Below are 14,829 nucleotides of genomic sequence, written 5' to 3' on the forward strand. Positions count from 1 at the left end.
GATCAATGCAAGCCAAATCTTTGAGGGGAACTGCTCATTACTTTCGGGTCCAAAGCACCTGGCTGAGGGACTCTCACAGCAAGCAGTCAATCACATTTGAAAAATGTACGGGTGTGGTCAGTCATGCCCGCAGATAAAGTTGCGGGTGTGATTAGGGATGGAATCTCAAGACCTTAAAATAATTTACTGAGTTGTTATACCCAAGTATGTAGTTGTTGCCTAATACCATAATCATAATCTAATGACATTGCACTGAGACAGACATTTTTAAAGAGGTCAATAGACATTCAATTTCAAAACGAAATATTCATACAATCAAATCATTTTATTTCATCATGATGTTTTGTTATAATCTATCATAATTTATGGCAGTATCTATTTGTCAGTCCACTGATGAAAGATAGCAGTAGATGATCTATCTCTTCCTAAAGCATGGAAAGGGGAAAGGTTTTCAGCTTCAAGACGACGCGGTACCACGTGAGAAAATTACCATTTGCATTTAGATGTATGGACAGACTAGTCTAATGTTGGAACTTGGATCAAGTCAAAGTAAATCGCAATCTCACATTTATTATAGTTAGATACTGAAACATTACCTGTGTTATATCCCAGAATATATTTAGCAGTGCATGTTAAAACCTGAATGATGCTCCCAAACAATTTTAAGGTTAATGTTATGTTGCCCCCTATATTGAAAATACAGAATTAGCTTTTTGTGCACTGTATTGTCTGTGCTTTCATCCTCGATTAAGTGATACCCCAAGGTGGAATTTTGCCATTACACACCATCTCATCCTGAACTTTCTACTATGGCTTCAGACCAGACCTTTTTTTACACTGTTTGTGCATGTACAGGACTCGAGCTAAATGTCTTTATAGTACACATAGGCAAGTCTATGTGTGTGTGGGTGTGTGTGTCCGTGTGTGTAAGCATTCCTTGCAGGAGTGACTGGTAGGACTCAAGCAGCTGCAGCTTGTCAGCCTAATCAACCAGAGTGCATTAAAGAGAATGAGGGACTCCAACTCATTGCCAGACTATTAATGAACCGCGTCCAGTTTGTAGTCCAGCCAACCTCACCTTCCTTGTTTCTTGAAACTCCTGGGAATTTCCCAAGTCTCATTCTTTTTGTTTTAGTGAAAAAATACAGTTTGTTGTCTGCCCTGGACTGTCACAAACCTCCGGTACGGGGCTGGACTCAAATGCAGGAATCCGAGACGCGAGCATAATGTCAGACGTGGTTTATTCAAGGAACAGGGTCATACACAGTGTAACCAGTCCGAGAAGGCAGAGGCACAAAATGCTAAGCAAAGGCGGGATTCAAAAACGTTAAGCGAGGTCTGATGACTAGGACACAAACTAGGAAACATGAACTAGGACGTGACAATGACTATGAAACATAAACGTGTGATGAGGATAGCTCAACACTACACTATTCTCAGCGGTGGATATTCCTACTGTCAGTGAATACAACTCATTAACTCAGGGCAACAACGAACTGCCAACGCCAGTGGCAAAACTCCAAACTTAAATACATGGCCTAATTAGTGTCCACGTGGAAAACAGCTGTGGCCAATGACAGGTGTTAGAGGTGACACCGCCCAGAGCAGTGGCCTGGCCACGCTCCTCCTAGCAGTGGTCGAGCCTTGCTCCTGACAGAACCCCTCTCCCAAGCGCCATCACGGTTCCTTGGTTTGCTTCCTGATCAATAAACGGTCATTTACAACCTTACCTCCCTGTCCTCTATGCATCTTGCATCTGGGTCCTACTTGCAGCCCGATCCATGACAGCATAGTCTGGCCACACCATGGACCCAGCGTAGACGGACCCCCTCCACCAAATAGTCACTGGACAGACCATCCTTCTTGAACAACACGACCAAGCCCTCACCTTGCTGATAGAAAAGGTATGCGACTTTTTACAAGCTCTCACATCCCTTCAAGAACAATTCGCTTCACTCCAACCTAGCACTCAGCCACCCACCGCAGCTTTCATTCCTTCCACAGTCCCATCACCTACGCAACATGTGAACCATTCGTCCCGGCACCAACACTTTACAATGGTAATCCTGGATCATGCCACATTTTTTCAGTGTCCCCTAGTGGCCATACACATGGCAAACCCCCAGACCTGTCTGGTGTACCCCCATTTATCATCACCTCACATCTGTATTCAGAAAACAGCAGCCCACCTCTAACCCCGGACAGCCCTCATGACTGCTACATCGATCTCTAGCTCCATTGATCTGCAGTCCGGTGCCCGATTACCTTATCAACATCTCTTGCCTCAAACGAGAGGCCACGGAGACTTACATCAATGAGTCACTGGCCACGGGTATCATTCAGCCTCCCTCATCTCTGGTTGTGGCAGGGTTCTTTTTTGTAAACAATAAAGAAAAGACCCTCCGCCCATGTGTGGACTATTGTGCCCTTAATAAGATCATCATCAACAATAAGTACCCATTGCCTCTGATTCACTCAGCCTTTTCCCCTCTTCATGGTTCGGCAACGTCTACCAGGTTGGATCTGCCCCAAGCCTACCACCTGGTCAGCAATCAGGAGAGTGACAAGTGGAAGACCACTTTTAACACCCATAGAGGGCACTACGAATATCTGGTCATGCCTTTTGGCTTGAACAACATCTCTGCTGTTTTTCAGGCACTCGTTAATGACTTCCTAAATGACATGATTGGAAATTTGTTTTCGTATGGATTTTTTTTCTCAGTCTGACGTTATTCTTTTTCGACATGTATGCCAAGTTCTCCAGAGACTTCTTAAAAACAAACTCTTTGCCGAGGCTGAGAAATGTGAATTCTATGTCTGTCAGACCATCTTTTTGGGATACGTCCTTGCAGAAGGGCAGTTGCAAATGGACCCAGAGAAGGTGACCATGGTCACAGACTGGCGTATGCCAGTCTCAAGGAAAGAGCTGCAGTTGTTCCTCAGCTTTGCCAATTTTTACTGGCGATTTACATGATACTCCAGTCAGGTGGTTCACCTCTCACTATGATCACCTTATCCCTAACAACCATTCAATGGACAGAGAAAGCCAATATGACCTTCAGTAACCTTAAAAGACTTTTCTCCTCTGCTTCTATTCTTGTTCACCCGGATCCTGAGCAGAAGTTCATCATTGAAGTTGATGCATCAGAGGCAGGGGTTGGTATGGTGCTGTCTCACCATTCCCCAACTAATGACAAGGTCCACCTGTATGCATTCTTTTCATGCAAGTTGTTCCAACCAAAGAGAAATTACGGGTTCAGAGACTTGGAATTTTTGGGAGTGAAGATGGAATTTGTGGAATGGCAGCATTACTTGGAGGGGGTTGTACACCCATTCATTGTGTGAACTGACCACAAGAACTTGGAATATATCTGTCCAGCTAAACGAACTGGGTCTCATCAAGCCAGTTGGGCTTTATTTTTTGATCACTTCACCTTCACCCTATCATATTGGGGAGGGGCCCAGAACATCAAAGCAGAAGCCCTGTCCCGCCAGTTCACTGCAAAGAATGACCCCGAAGGATTTGGAGCCCATCTTGTCTCCCTGCTGCTTTCTGGGCTTCCTCACTGTAGAAATCGAGAAGCGGAACAGACAGATCCTGCGGGAGATCCCTGAAACTCCCTCTTTGTCCCTTACTCGGTCCGGCCCCAGGCGCTACAGTGGGCCCTTTCATTATGACTCACCTGAACCCGGAATCTGCAGAACACTGGCCTTTCTCAGTCAACGCTTCTGGTGGCCCACCAAGGAGATACCCAATCGTTCATCTCTGCATGCACGGTGTGGGCTTGGAATAAGATTTCCTCCAAATCGAGCCCAGGCTTAAAGGAAGACTCCTCAGAATTCATATGTACAATAAACCCTCCAATGTGAAGTAATATTATTGTTACATATATTTTGTAGAGTAATTGAAAAAAAAGTTGAAAATAAATGTTTGAAATCCAAGCAAAATCTTGTTATGTGCCAGCTTTCAGAGCCAAACCGAAAGAAACATCCTTGACCCCGCCCCTGACGTCGCCGGTGCTTAGCATTACAGACTATTCGTTCTAGCTAAGCCAAGATACCAACTTGTTCTGTACCAAAACTGAGAAAATGCACCCAAATTTGTTCTTCTTTAACCTCCCGTGGGGTCAACCTGACAGGATAAAGCTGTGGCTGTCACAGTTGAGGCTCATTCATCAGCGGGGAAATTTGCATGCCTTTAATCATTACTGGTTATTAGCCACTAAGTTATAGCCTCTCGTGCTGGTACAGTAAAGCAACTACATACGTTATGGGGGTGGCGCAGCTGTTCAATATCAGACCTCCGTGTGTGGAGTTTGCATGTTCTCCCTCTGTCTGCGTGTGTGTAAACTTGCCTCCTGCCCGTTGACAGCTGGGATAGGCTCCAGCACACCTTGGACCATTGTGTGGCTTAGAAAATAGATGGATGGATATATACGTGTAACACATCTCGGTTATTATTTACGACGATCCGCGTGTGCAACAGACCACCCCCCCACTCCCACCACCGGTGGATCGCAAGATGCTTTGTTGCTTGAAAAGTACAACTTGGTGTTAAAAAAAAAAGTGTGCCCACCTGTTATATATTCTCTACATCTAAGCCAACTCCTCAGAAAAGCATCAAATCCATTTCATGGGACTGTTATTGTTCGTCGTCAGCGCCACGTCCCTCCCAACACATCGAATTCCGCCTGTGTGTGTTCTGGCTCAAAGCTTGAACATTGTACATTATTATTTTTGTTTTGTTTGCTCAATGGTCAGTATAGTAATAACACGAAGCATCAATTTGCTTTGCTGGCTCTCTGAACACAACACTACCTGGTTACGATCTACAGCGATCCGCGTGTGCACACCTCCACCCCCAACCCCACCCCAACTCCGCTGGATCGCGAGAAGCTTTGCTGCTTGAAAAGTACAACTTGGTGTTTAAAAAAAATGTCTGGCCACCTGCTATATATTCTCTACATCTAAACCAACTCCTAAGAAAGGCATCAAATCTCTGTGGTCCATTTCATGGGACTGTTATTGTTTGTTGTCAGCGCCATGTCCCTCCCAACACGTCAAATTCCCCTTGTGTGGGTTCTGGCTCAAACGCTTGAACATTGTACATTGTTATTTTTATTTTGTTTGCTCAATGATCGGTATAGTAATAACACAGAGCATCAACTCGCTTTGCTAGCCTCAGAACACAACACCTCCCGGTTACTATTTACAGTGATCCGCGCGTGCACTCCCACCACCCACCGCCGCTGCTGCCGGTTGCTTGAGAGAGGCTTGCTGCTGGGGTAGGAAAAAAAAAATAACAACTCGGGCCACACCGGCTGTATATTCTCTACATCCAAACCAACTCCACACAAAGGCATCAAGCAAATCTCTGCGGTTCATATAATGGGAGTATTGTTCGTCGTGAGTGCCGCGCCCCCTCTCAAACAAGTCAACTGGCTCAAGTGCCCAGGCTTGAACATTGTATGTCATGCTACTTTTGTTTTGTTTGTTTATAATTATTTTTTTCACAAAAATCGGCCACAAAATGTCAGATAGTCGACGTTCTCTCTTCGGTAAAATGTATCCATGAGCAATGGGGCGTTAGAACAGGAAGCACTGCAGGCGTGGCAAACGCTGATTGGCTATCAGTTCTCCAGCCGGGCTCATTGGAATGTCTGACCGAGAGAGGAATTTCGATAATACTTTTTCAATTTAGAGATGTTTCTCTGTGAAATCTGTGGATAACTCCGGCATTAAAAGAAACACTGAATCCTCATCTACTAACTTTTAATGTGTGCTCCCATTCCTATTAGTTTCAACAAAGTCTTCCTTTAAGCTATGTCCTCTTCCCATCCCCTAGCACCTTTGGTCACACATTGCTCTGGACTTCATCTCTGAGCTTCCCCTGTCAAATAGGAACACTGTCATTCTCATAGTTGTGTAAAGGTTTTCCAAGGCTACTTGGCACTTAGAAAGCTACCATCGGTCAAGGAGTCATTTTATCTAAATGTCTAGCATGTTTTCTGCCTGCATGCAATCCCATCAGATATAGTCTCTGACAGAGGCCCCCAATTCACCTCCCAGGTTTGGAAAGCATTTTGCATTGCCCTGGGTATTGGTGTCAATTTATCCTCTGGCTATCACCCGCAGACTAATGGTCAACTAACAGTTGGAAATCGTGCTCTGTTTCATTTTCCAGTCTCGCCTTGCTTCATGGAGCACCCACCTGGCCTGGATTGAGTATGCCTAAAATTCCCTACCCAGCAACACACGAACCATGTCTCCTTTTCAATCCTCCTTGGGCTACCACCTGCCGCTGCTTCCGTCACAAGAGTGGGAGCTTGCAGTACCATCGATGCAGGTGGTCCAGGGTCTGTAAACTGGCGTGTGCTGTTCCTCTCTAGTCCTCTGTCAGGTCTCGAATACAAGCAGACCGTCACCGCATTCCAGCACCTGCTGACACGGTTGGTCAAAAAGTCTGGGTCAATGTAAAACACCTGACTGACTTGAAGGATAACTCAAAGAAATCATCCCTCCATTTCAATTGCCCCAGAGAGTATTGAGAGAGTTGAGAGTGTGGCTGTGGTGAATCATTGTGTGGTGCTCCTTAGTCTCCCTGCCTCCCTCTGTATTTACCCCACCTTCCACGCTTCTCAAGTGAAGCCGGTTTTGTCTTGTCCTCTGTCCCTCCATGTGCCGCCCCAGCCGCCTTCCTTGGTAGTCGCTGGTCATTCTGCTTGGGCTGTTTCCAAGCTCCTGGATCTGCGTCGTACCTGATCAACTGGGACGTCTGTGGTCCGGAGGAGTAGAATTGGGTTCCGGCACATTTTGTCCTGAGCAGGTCATTGATTCACGACTTCCACCGTGCCCACCCTGGTCGTTTGTCTCGTGCACCTGGTGGTGCCCGTGAGACTGGGGGTACTGTCAGGGTTGCTGCCCCACTGACTTGATGTGTGTGCATGTGTGTGTGTGTGTGTGCAGGAGTGACTGGTCATGAGTTTAGGAGCACCAGCTTGTCAGCCTAATCAACCAGACTGCTTTTAAGACGCTGTGCTATCAACAAACCACGTCATGTTTGTAGCCTATACAACCTAATTTTCATAGCCTCATCCTTTTTGTCTTTTTGGTCTCCAGTCTACCATCTTATCTGGATCTCTGCAACCACCTGCTCACCTCCTGCCGCTCACCAAAAACTTGGCCTCCCATTCTGCTGGCTTAGTCCGATTGGAACTCTATTCGTCCCGAACCTCCCATCAGGGTTCCTTGGTTCGCTTCCTGATCAATAAATGCTCGTTTAAAACCTTACCTCCCTGTCTTCTCTATATCTGGGTCCTACTTGAAGCCCAATCTGTGGCATAAAGTAACTTGATTAGTAATACACGTGAATTAAAATTGCGCTAAACCGGAGGTAACACAAGGTTTCTTTCTAGCTTATTCTTTTCTCCTAAATTAATTATTTTTTATTGAACCCACACATACTTTACTGTAATCCCTAATATAGTAGTATATTGATAATTACGATACCAAAGATGTACTGTTAAACTATGTTACTGTCATCCAAAATATGGGATTATTCTATTCAAATGTAATCACATCCTGCTGCCAGCCAGTAAATTTAGTTTTATTACAGTGAAATTATTGAGAGTGTACTCAAAGATATAGTTTCACAACAAGTGCGCCATCTAAAATTATCCATCACCATGAAACCACAGGCACATGCAGGTAAACTACAGTAACTTCACAATTAGCGATAGATGGTTAAATATTAAGTAAGATTGAAGTATATTATACACTGACATAAATTAAAAAGTATGCAAATTCAGAGAAATTGTTCTGAAATTTCTATATGTTGGGAGCTCCACGGTCATAGCCATAATGGCAAATTTACTAATAATTGACATAATAATTTTTTGGGTGTTTTGGATCCGGATTTCAACCTGGGGTTCTTGGTTTCCTGCTGTGACAAATAATTTCCATTTCAGTGCCTGACTACTAACTAATCTCCCACCAGGTGAGTCCTATCTGAAAGAACAAGCGGCTGTTTTGCTTCTGCTATCAAAATTTGCCATGTAGGCAGTGTAAGATGACCAGGGTTAGGCGCGTATTGAAATGTTACTTTCAATGTTCATATAATTTGATCAGTAACAGTAAAGACATGGCCCATCGATATTACTTTTATAAATTAATTAACTTGGCTGATATGAGTACTTGAATTAGTGGCAGTTGTTATACATCAAAAGGCCATAACTATTTCCATTCATCTGTTTTCCATACCGCTTACCCTCACTAGGATTGCGAGCGCGCTTGAGAATATCCCAGCTATCTTTGGGCGGGAGTCGGGGTAGACCCCACATATAAAGAAACAACCATTCATATTCATACCTAGAGGCATGTTAGACTGTTAACTAACCATGTTTCTATTTTTGGGAAACGGGAGTAAATCAGAGTGCCAAGAGAAAACCCACGCGGGCACAGGGAGAACATACATACTCCCCTTAGGGAGGCCAGATTTGAAGCTTGATATAACTTGGCCACCAAATTCACAAGTTATATTTTTGTAACTTTTAATACACAAAACAAAATGTCATTACAGGCTAAGTAAGTTAATGAAATGAAGTTTCATGATGTGCAACATTTTCTGAAGATCCCAATTATTTTTTGGAATAAATGCTTAAATTATTATGATGATTATTATTATTATTATTCTCCTATTGAACTTTCTTCAGTTAAGCCACAACAGGACTGAGGTATTTTTTTCTTGGCAGTAAAAAAAAAAAAGAAAAAAAAAAGAGGCTTACTGTTAGTAAATATCTGGAGTCACTCTCTTTAAAACCAAAGACCCTCCCCAAAACTTTGATGTACTGATAGATTTTGTCCCAACTTTCAGCAGTCATATCAAATCAGACACTGAAACAGCTTTATACCAGCTGACGAACCTCCCTCGAGTGAAGGCTTGCATGTGCCAGGCAGACCAGGAGAAGCTAATCCATGCTTTTATCTCACATAGATTTGTCTTTTGTAATAGTCTCCCCCAAAAGAGTGTTAAACTGAGTTCTTTTTTATTTTGGTTCTTTCACAAGTAGACAATTTTTGTCACTCAAGCTGTTTACTGTTAATGTAAATTTTGGTGGGCCACCACCATTTGCTCTATCAATAAGAATTGCCCTTTCTATGAATGCCTAAAATGTTGACTTTAACTTTTAAATATAGGAGGACTTTCAGCCAGGCTGTTTCATCTTAGGTGACATATACTCATATAAAAACTAAGGTGGCATAAAAAAAACCTACCAAATTTTATGTATTTATTGCAAGCGTGGCAGCATAGATAACTACTTCTCTATGCTCAGGGCCAAACCGAATTGATATCACCCGTGCCCAATCATAAGGTGCGCAGGGATAAAAAGAATAACTTCTCCCTTGCCAATTCTCTCTGGGTCCCCAACGACTGATTCCCTTTCTGTGCCAGAAGAGCTCTTCATTCAGGTGATATGGTTGGTCTGTGCACCAGCTGCTTGGTTTAGCTTGTAATTGGGAACTGAGACTTTCATATTGCACTACAGAGTGGCAGAACCAGATGCGATCAGGCTTCATGCCTTGTGCGACTTTTTTCTCGATGTGGTGGTAAATGTTTCCTCCTGTATGTGTCAGTATATTAAGGGTGGGCAAGAGAAGCCTCAAGAATCATTGAGACTTTCCCAACAAATTTTCTTAAAGGCTTCAGTGATGGTGATATCTCGTGGACAACTGAAGCTATAGCAACCTCTCAAAAACATGACTACACTTTCACCATTTCCCATGACAACAATAAAGGTTCAGAAAAGTCTATATGATTATTCAATTGTTTATTCTTTCATACTAAATAATGATTAAATTGTCCTTGATGACAGAGCCTTCCTACTTTGCAAATTATCATTGTGTGTGAATTCAGAAAGTTTTGAAGTGATGGGTAAGTACAGCACTCAGCAAAGGAACTTTGAGGGGCAAATGGTGGTGGACTTCGCAAAAAGGATGGAATTGGCAGTGGTGAACACTCATTTCCAGAAGAGACGGGAACATAGAGTGACCTACAAAAGTGGAGGTAGGAGCATGCAGGTGGATTATATTTTGTGCAGACGATGTAATCTGAAAGAAGTTACTGATTATAAGGTTGTGGTGGGAGAGAGTGTAGCATAAGACGGTGATGTGTAGGATGACTCTGGTAGCACGTAGGAAGAGTAAGAAGACAATGGTAGAACAGAGAATCAGGTGGTGGAAGTTCAGGAAGGAAGAATGTCGTGTGGTCTTTCGGAAAGAGGTGAGACTAGACTTCTAGAAGGACAGGAAGAGCTCCCTGAAGATTGGAATACTCCTGCCAAGGTACTCAGAGAGGCAGACAGGAGAGTACTTGGGGTGATTTCTGGGAGGAAAGGGGAGAAGGAGACTTGGTGGTGGAACCCCAAAATACAGGAAGTCATCCAAGGAAAGAGATTAGCAAAGAAGAAGTGGGACATGGAGAGGTCTGAGATGAGGCGGAAGGAATACATTGAGATGCGAAGGAGGACAAAGGTAGAGGTGGCGAAGGCTAAACAAAAGGCATATGACGAGATGTACACCAGGTTGGGTACGAAAGAGGGAGGAAAGGATCTCTACAGGTCAGAAGGAGCTACATTGTGTCTTTGTGGCTCTTGAGAAAGCTGATGACAGAGTACCAAGAGAGGAACTGTGGTAGTGCATGTGTAAGACTGGTGTGGTGGAGAAATATGTTAGAATATCACAGGACATGTATGAGGGCAGCAGAACAGCGTTGAGGTGTGCTGTTGGTGTGTCAGGAGAATTTAAGGTAGAGGTGGGACTGCATCGGGGAGCCGCGCTGAGCCCCTTCCTGTTCGTGGTCATAGTGGATAGGCTGACAGAAGAGGTTAGACTGGAATCCCCTTGGACTACGATGTTCGCAGATCATATCGTGATCTGCAGTGCAAAGCAGGGAGCAGGCGGAGGCACAATGAGAAAGATGGAGACACCCACTGGAAAGGAGAGGAACGATGATTAGCCGAAGTAAAACAGAGTATATGTGCATGAATGTGAAGGGCGGAGGAGCAGGAGTGAAGCTCCAGGGAGAAGAGATAGCAAGGGTGGATGACTTTAAATACAACAATACAGAGCAATGGAGGGTGTGGTAAAGAAGTGAAGAAACAGGTACAAGTGGGGTGGAACAGTTGGCGGAAGGTGTCTGGTTTTCTATGCGACAGAAGAGTCCCGGCTTGTCTTGTCTTTCAGCACGTATGGTGTTTTAAGGAAAAATGGAAGTGACTTTTACCGGTATGTTTTTTTAAACCGGCATGTTACTGCCATGGCTGTGATTGTTACCAGTATGTTTTTTTTTGTTTTTGTTTTTTTTAACCAGCCCTGTCAGTGCAATGCTAGCGTTAACGCGGTGGCACCAGCATGAGCATGGCGGCGCTAGCGCTAAACTCTCTAAGACCGGTGGAATATTTGTGCCGAGGAAGTGACATTTACTGGTATGTTTTTTTTTTTGCCAGCCCCGTTAGCTAGTGTGTTGCTACTGTGTTACTGCTGTGTTTCAGTGATTTTTACCAGTATGTTTTTTTTAAACCAGCCCTGTTAGCGCTGCGCTATCGTTAGCGTGTTGCTGCTGTGCTACTGCCACGTCTCAGTGATTTAGGAATGCTTTTTTTTCTAACCAGCTCTGTTAGTGCTGACCTACCGTGTTGCTATTGAGTAGCTGCCGTGGCTTTTTGTTGTTTTTTTTTTTACCGGTATGAATTTTTTTTTTAACCAACCCTGTTCATGCTACCGTGTTGTTGTTATGTTAACATAAACTAAGGTATTAAAACTGAAAACTCTTTCTGCGTAACATCTTTTTTGTAAATATCTCGTGTGTTTCAATGGAGGCACTTGCAGCTTTTACACGTGTGTGGTTTATGTATGTACCAAATGGTATTTCCTTTACAAAGGTACTGGGTGAGGCTTATAATCAGGTGCACTATGTAGGCCGGAAATTACGATAATTATTTGCCAAAATAACAGAATACATTTAGACTGTTAATATTGATTCATGACAAGAAGAAATTTGGACACACATTTTCCACCTCAGAGCAACGATATGATGAAATCCAGCCCCCCCAAAAAAACCTAACTGGATACGTGAAATTTGTTTTGATTCGGCACTACAGCAGCTCCGTTGACAGGCAGGGTGAACAGCTCATGCCGACGTGTGCGCTGGCAACAAAGACATAAAAAAATGAAATATACACAAGTACTGTTCCACATGAGAGGAACGGAAGGAAACCCAACCTGCTGCAAGATTGTGTAGCGCTCGTGAAAAAGTTCCGCCCTGTCTCTGGCGACACCGCACAGGCTCAGAGCAGGATGGTTGGTAAAATGGACGCTGAGAACAACACAAGCTGGACCTGTTTATCGTGTCACTGGCCTTATTTTCTCGCCACCTTTAGCTGTCCCACATGATAGTTCAACATGAACAAGAAAGAGACAGGACAAACTTCTTCCGCTCTGCGTTGTAAATGTATCTGGGCACGTCGAACGCTCTGATGATGTTGAAAATGTTATTTTTGGAAATGAGTTTTCAAATAGTGAGAAACTGTCACATTTTAAATCGCAAAAAGGCACATTGTGTCGCTCATCGGAGGATTGAGATCAGTCCTGCACTGCGTTTTATACCACCACTAACTTAATCATGCTAGATGACACTTTTGGAAAACCACCATTACATACAGGAGACTACAATTTGGGCTGGGCGATAAGGCCTTCAAATAAAAGCATTTTTTTTTCTTTACAAAAAAATCCAATATCCCACTTGACACTATTTTCACCTTTCGCTGATAGAAAAAGCAATGACAACAACCTTCTTCAAAACGCATTTGACTATTTATTTTTTCCTGTTCTGGCATTTGATTTACTTCAATCCATCCATTATCCAAGCCACTTATCCTCACAAGGGTCACAGGAGAGCTGGAGCCTAACCCATCCAGCTTCAGGCGTAAGGCGGACAACACCCTGAACTTGTCGCCAGTCAGTCGCAGGGCAGATATCGACACCATCGAGGAGCAGGAATCGAGCCAACGCTGCCCGCACCAAAGTCAGACGTCTGTACCACAACACCATCACCAACATGACCCACATGTTGTGCGAGTAGTACTCCCTCATTCAGCTGATGCTCGATCTGTGTGTTTCCCAATGTCTGCAGTTTTACCACACAAAGTATGTGCAGAGATCCACACTTGTGCTTGCTCTTAGCAGTGTGAAGGTTGTTTAAATCATCATCACCCGTTGCAGTCCAGACTTTGTGTTCTGTGGCAAAAAAGGAGACAGGGCCAACAGAACAGTTTGCTAACCTGTGGACAGCCAGCTAGCCATTATGTTTCTCGTACGGGCTGGCTTGAAAGTGACAAAATTCTGCCCTGTTTTTGTGATGACTACTTCAGGAGTACTACTTGAACTACTACTTGAAATGATATTGTTCTTTTCCTCAAAAGTTCTCAGAGAAAACAGCAGTGAACGTTAAGACTCAAGTGAATTAATTTACTCATTGTGACTCTGCGATGGACTAAACCACTGATTTCTTCTTCTTCTTTTCCTTTTGGCTTGTCCCATTTGGGTCACCACAGCGCATCATCTTTTTCCATTTAGCCATCCTTTTTCTACCCCTTCTCCGGGTTGGGTTACAGGGGAAGTAGCTTCAGCAGCGATAGCCAGACTTCCCTTTCCCAGCCACTTCTTCCAGCTCTTCTGTAGGGACATGACCAGAATACCTCACCAGGGAGGCATCCGGATCAGATGCCCCAGCCACCTCATCTGTCTCCTCTCAATGCGGAGGAGCAGCGGCTCGACATTGAGCCCCTCCCGGATTACCAATCTTCTCACCCTATCTCTACGGGAGAGCCTGGACACCCTGCGGAAGAAACTCAGTCCGGCCGCTAGTATCCAGGATCTTGTTCTTTCGGTTACGACCCACAGCTTGTGCCCATAGGTCAGGGTAGGAACGTAGATCGACTGGTAAAATGAGAGCATCGCCTTTTGGTTTAGCTCCCTCTTTACCACAATGGACCAATACAAAGTCCACATCACTGCAGATGCTGCACTGATCCATTTGTCGATCTCCCGCTCCATTCTTCCCTCCCTCGTGAATAAGACAACACTTGAACTCCCCCATCTTTTTCTATGTAAGCCTATTTCCTCCATCTTCCTCTCTAACACCCACTTCCCTCATGTCTTTCCTCACAACATCCATCAACCTTCTCTTTGGTGTTCCTCTCTCTCTTTTGTCTGGCAGCTCTATCCTCACCACCCTTCTATGAATAGACTCACTCTCTCACCTCTGGACGTTTCCAAACCATCGAAGTCTGCTCTCTCAAACCTTGTCTCTGAAACATCCAACTTTGGCTGTCCGTGTATTGAGGTCATTTCTAATTCTCTCCAATCTGCTCACTCCTAGCGAGAACCTCAACATCTCTTCTGCCACCTCCAGCTCTACTTCCTGTTGTCTCTTCAGTGCCACCATCTCTAATCCGTACATCATGGCTGGCCTCACGACTGTTCTATAAACTTTGCCCTTCATCCAAGCAGAGACTCTTCTGTCACATAACACACTAGACACCTTCCGCCAGTTGTTCCAACCTGCTTAGACCCATTTCCTCACTTCCTTACCACACTCACCATTGCTCTGAATTGTTGAACCCAAGTATTTAAAGTTGTCCACCCTCGATATCTCTTCTTCCTGTAGCCTCACTCTCCCCCTCCACACTTCTCATTCATAAACATATATTCTGTTTTACTTTGGCTAATCTTCACTCCTCTGCTTTCAAGTGGATGCCTCCATCTTTCTAA

Source organism: Syngnathoides biaculeatus, chromosome 15 (assembly GCF_019802595.1).
Source record: "Syngnathoides biaculeatus isolate LvHL_M chromosome 15, ASM1980259v1, whole genome shotgun sequence".
NCBI lineage: Eukaryota > Metazoa > Chordata > Actinopteri > Syngnathiformes > Syngnathidae > Syngnathoides > Syngnathoides biaculeatus.